Source organism: Limanda limanda, chromosome 6 (genome assembly GCF_963576545.1).
Source record: "Limanda limanda chromosome 6, fLimLim1.1, whole genome shotgun sequence".
NCBI classification, from domain to species: Eukaryota; Metazoa; Chordata; class Actinopteri; order Pleuronectiformes; family Pleuronectidae; genus Limanda; species Limanda limanda.
Genome location: NC_083641.1, coordinates 1,527,175 through 1,532,843, shown reverse-complemented (window position 1 = coordinate 1,532,843; position 5,669 = coordinate 1,527,175).

The window sequence follows — 5,669 nt, the reverse complement described above, 5'->3', positions numbered from 1 at the left end:
AGCTGGAAACGGGGAGATAAGCTTTTTTGGAAGCATTGATTAAGATTTCTGACTTTTTCATCACATGTCAGCCCAAATGTCAGAAAAGCGCTGGAAACAGGGAGATAAGCCTTTTTTGGAAGAAATGGTTAAATTCTTGAATTTTTCATCACACATCATCCCAAATGTCACTAAACAGCTGGAAACGGGGAGATAAGCCTTTTTTGGAAGCAATGGTTAACATTTTGACTCTTTCATCACATATCAGCTCCAGTGTCAGAAAAGCGCTGGAAACAGGGAGATCTGCCTTTTTTGGAAGAAAAGGTTAAATTCTTGAATTTTTCATCACACATCATCCCAAAGGTCACTAAACAGCTGGAAACGGGGAGATAAGCCTTTTTTTGGAAGCATTGATTAAGATTTCTGACTTTTTCATCACATGTCAGCCCAAGTGTCAGAAAAGCGCTGGAAATAGGGAGATAAGCCTTTTTTGGAAGAAATGGTTAATTCTTGAATTTTTCATCACACATCATCCCAAATGTCACTAAACAGCTGGAAACAGGGAGATAAGCCTTTTTTGGAAGCAATGGTTAACATTTTGACTTTTTCATCACATATCAGCTCCAGTGTCAGAAAAGCGCTGGAAACAGGGAGATCTGCCTTTTTTTGGAAGAAAAGGTTAAATTCTTGAATTTTTCATCACACATCATCCCAAAGGTCACTAAACAGCTGGAAACGGGGAGATAAGCCTTTTTTGGAAGCATTGATTAAGATTTCTGACTTTTTCATCACATGTCAGCCCAAGTGTCAGAAAAGCGCTGGAAACAGGGAGATAAGCCTTTTTTGGAAGAAATGGTTAAATTCTTGAATTTTTCATCACACATCATCCCAAATGTCACTAAACAGCTGGAAACGGGGAGATAAGCCTTTTTTGGAAGCAATGGTTAACATTTTGACTTTTTCATCACATATCAGCTCCAGTGTCAGAAAAGCGCTGGAAACAGGGAGATCTGCCTTTTTTTGGAAGAAAAGGTTAAATTCTTGAATTTTTCATCACACATCATCCCAAATGTCACTAAACAGCTGGAAACGGGGAGATAAGCCTTTTTTGGAAGCATTGATTAAGATTTCTGACTTTTTCATCACATGTCAGCCCAAGTGTCAGAAAAGCGCTGGAAACAGGGAGATAAGCCTTTTTTGGAAGAAATGGTTAAATTCTTGAATTTTTCATCACACATCATCCCAAATGTCACTAAACAGCTGGAAACGGGGAGATAAGCCTTTTTTGGAAGCAATGGTTAACATTTTGACTTTTTCATCAAATATCAGCTCAAGTGTCAGAAAAGCGCTGGAAACAGGGAGATCTGCCTTTTTTTGGAAGAAAAGGTTAAATTCTTGAATTTTTCATCACACATCATCCCAAATGTCACTAAACAGCTGGAAACGGGGAGATAAGCCTTTTTTGGAAGCATTGATTAAGATTTCTGACTTTTTCATCACATGTCAGCCCAAGTGTCAGAAAAGCGCTGGAAACAGGGAGATAAGCCTTTTTTGGAAGAAATGGTTAAATTCTTGAATTTTTCATCACACATCATCCCAACTGTCACTAAACAGCTGGAAACAGGGAGATAAGCCTTTTTTGGAAGCAATGGTTAACATTTTGACTTTTTCATCACATTTCAGCTCCAGTGTCAGAAAAGCGCTGGAAACAGGGAGATCTGCCTTTTTTTGGAAGAAAAGGTTAAATTCTTGAATTTTTCATCACACATCATCCCAAATGTCACTAAACAGCTGGAAACGGGGAGATAAGCCTTTTTTGGAAGCAATGGTTAACATTTTGACTTTTTCATCACATATCAGCTCCAGTGTCAGAAAAGCGCTGGAAACAGGGAGATCTGCCTTTTTTTGGAAGAAAAGGTTAAATTCTTGAATTTTTCATCACACATCATCCCAAAGGTCACTAAACAGCTGGAAACGGGGAGATAAGCCTTTTTTGGAAGCATTGATTAAGATTTCTGACTTTTTCATCACATGTCAGCCCAAGTGTCAGAAAAGCGCTGGAAACAGGGAGATAAGCCTTTTTTGGAAGACATGGTTAAATTCTTGAATTTTTCATCACACATCATCCCAAATGTCACTAAACAGCTGGAAACGGGGAGATAAGCCTTTTTTGGAAGCAATGGTTAACATTTTGACTTTTTCATCACATATCAGCTCCAGTGTCAGAAAAGCGCTGGAAACAGGGAGATCTGCCTTTTTTTGGAAGAAAAGGTTAAATTCTTGAATTTTTCATCACACATCATCCCAAATGTCACTAAACAGCTGGAAACGGGGAGATAAGCCTTTTTTGGAAGCATTGATTAAGATTTTTGACTTTTTCATCACATGTCAGCCCAAGTGTCAGAAAAGCGCTGGAAACAGGGAGATAAGCCTTTTTTGGAAGAAATGGTTAAATTCTTGAATTTTTCATCACACATCATCCCAAATGTCACTAAACAGCTGGAAACGGGGAGATAAGCCTTTTTTCGAAGCAATGGTTAACATTTTGACTCTTTCATCACATATCAGCTCCAGTGTCAGAAAAGCGCTGGAAACAGGGAGATCTGCCTTTTTTTGGAAGAAAAGGTTAAATTCTTGAATTTTTCATCACACATCATCCCAAAGGTCACTAAACAGCTGGAAACGGGGAGATAAGCCTTTTTTGGAAGCATTGATTAAGATTTCTGACTTTTTCATCACATATCAGCTCCAGTGTCAGAAAAGCGCTGGAAACAGGGAGATCTGCCTTTTTTTGGAAGAAAAGGTTAAATTCTTGAATTTTTCATCACACATCATCCCAAAGGTCACTAAACAGCTGGAAACGGGGAGATAAGCCTTTTTTGGAAGCATTGATTAAGATTTCTGACTTTTTCATCACATATCAGCTCCAGTGTCAGAAAAGCGCTGGAAACAGGAAGATCTGCCTTTTTTTGGAAGAAAAGGTTAAATTCTTGAATTTTTCATCACACATCATCCCAAATGTCACTAAACAGCTGGAAACGGGGAGATAAGCCTTTTTTGGAAGCATTGATTAAGATTTCTGACTTTTTCATCACATGTCAGCCCAAGTGTCAGAAAAGCGCTGGAAACAGGGAGATAAGCCTTTTTTTGGAAGAAAAGGTTAAATTCTTGAATTTTTCATCACACATCATCCCAAAGGTCACTAAACAGCTGGAAACGGGGAGATAAGCCTTTTTTGGAAGCATTGATTAAGATTTCTGACTTTTTCATCACAGGTCAGCCCAAGTGTCAGAAAAGCGCTGGAAACAGGGAGATAAGCCTTTTTTGGAAGAAATGGTTAAATTCTTGAATTTTTCATCACACATCATCCCAAATGTCACTAAACAGCTGGAAACGGGGAGATAAGCCTTTTTTGGAAGCAATGGTTAACATTTTGACTCTTTCATCACATATCAGCTCCAGTGTCAGAAAAGCGCTGGAAACAGGGAGATCTGCCTTTTTTTGGAAGAAAAGGTTAAATTCTTGAATTTTTCATCACACATCATCCCAAATGTCACTAAACAGCTGGAAACGTGGAGATAAGCTTTTTTTGGAAGCATTGATTAAGATTTCTGACTTTTTCATCACATGTCAGCCCAAGTGTCAGAAAAGCGCTGGAAACAGGGAGATAAGCCTTTTTTGGAAGAAATGGTTAAATTCTTGAATTTTTCATCACACATCATCCCAAATGTCACTAAACAGCTGGAAACGGGGAGATAAGCCTTTTTTGGAAGCAATGGTTAACATTTTGACTTTTTCATCACATATCAGCTCCAGTGTCAGAAAAGCGCTGGAAACAGGGAGATCTGCCTTTTTTTGGAAGAAAAGGTTAAATTCTTGAATTTTTCATCACACATCATCCCAAATGTCACTAAACAGCTGGAAACGGGGAGATAAGCCTTTTTTGGAAGCAATGGTTAACATTTTGACTTTTTCATCACATATCAGCTCCAGTGTCAGAAAAGCGCTGGAAACAGGGAGATCTGCCTTTTTTTGGAAGAAAAGGTTAAATTCTTGAATTTTTCATCACACATCATCCCAAATGTCACTAAACAGCTGGAAACGGGGAGATAAGCCTTTTTTGGAAGCATTGATTAAGATTTCTGACTTTTTCATCACATGTCAGCCCAAGTGTCAGAAAAGCGCTGGAAACAGGGAGATAAGCCTTTTTTGGAAGAAATGGTTAAATTCTTGAATTTTTCATCACACATCATCCTAAATGTCACTAAACAGCTGGAAACAGGGAGATAAGCCTTTTTTGGAAGCAATGGTTAACATTTTGACTTTTTCATCACATATCAGCTCCAGTGTCAGAAAAGCGCTGGAAACAGGGAGATCTGCCTTTTTTTGCAAGAAAAGGTTAAATTCTTGAATTTTTCATCACACATCATCCCAAATGTCACTAAACAGCTGGAAACGGGGAGATAAGCCTTTTTTGGAAGCAATGGTTAACATTTTGACTTTTTCATCACATATCAGCTCCAGTGTCAGAAAAGCGCTGGAAACAGGGAGATCTGCCTTTTTTTGGAAGAAAAGGTTAAATTCTTGAATTTTTCATCACACATCATCCCAAAGGTCACTAAACAGCTGGAAACGGGGAGATAAGCCTTTTTTGGAAGCATTGATTAAGATTTCTGACTTTTTCATCACATGTCAGCCCAAGTGTCAGAAAAGCGCTGGACACAGGGAGATGAGCCTTTTTTGGAAGAAATGGTTAAATTCTTGAATTTTTCATCACACATCATCCCAAATGTCACTAAACAGCTGGAAACGGGGAGATAAGCCTTTTTTGGAAGCAATGGTTAACATTTTGACTTTTTCATCACATATCAGCTCCAGTGTCAGAAAAGCGCTGGAAACAGGGAGATCTGCCTTTTTTTGGAAGAAAAGGTTAAATTCTTGAATTTTTCATCACACATCATCCCAAATGTCACTAAACAGCTGGAAACGGGGAGATAAGCTTTTTTTGGAAGCATTGATTAAGATTTCTGACTTTTTCATCACATGTCAGCCCAAGTGTCAGAAAAGCGCTGGAAACAGGGAGATAAGCCTTTTTTGGAAGAAATGGTTAAATTCTTGAATTTTTCATCACACATCATCCCAAATGTCACTAAACAGCTGGAAACGGGGAGATAAGCCTTTTTTGGAAGCAATGGTTAACATTTTGACTCTTTCATCACATATCAGCTCCAGTGTCAGAAAAGCGCTGGAAACAGGGAGATCTGCGTTCTTTTGGAAGAAAAGGTTAAATTCTTGAATTTTTCATCACACATCATCCCAAAGGTCACTAAACAGCTGGAAACGGGGAGATAAGCCTTTTTTGGAAGCATTGATTAAGATTTCTGACTTTTTCATCACATGTCAGCCCAAGTGTCAGAAAAGCGCTGGAAACAGGGAGATAAGCCTTTTTTGGAAGAAATGGTTAAATTCTTGAATTTTTCATCACACATCATCCCAAATGTCACTAAACAGCTGGAAACGGGGAGATAAGCCTTTTTTGGAAGCAATGGTTAACATTTTGACTTTTTCATCACATATCAGCTCCAGTGTCAGAAAAGCGCTGGAAACAGGGAGATCTGCCTTTTTTTGGAAGAAAAGGTTAAATTCTTGAATTTTTCATCACACATCATCCCAAATGTCACTAAACAGCT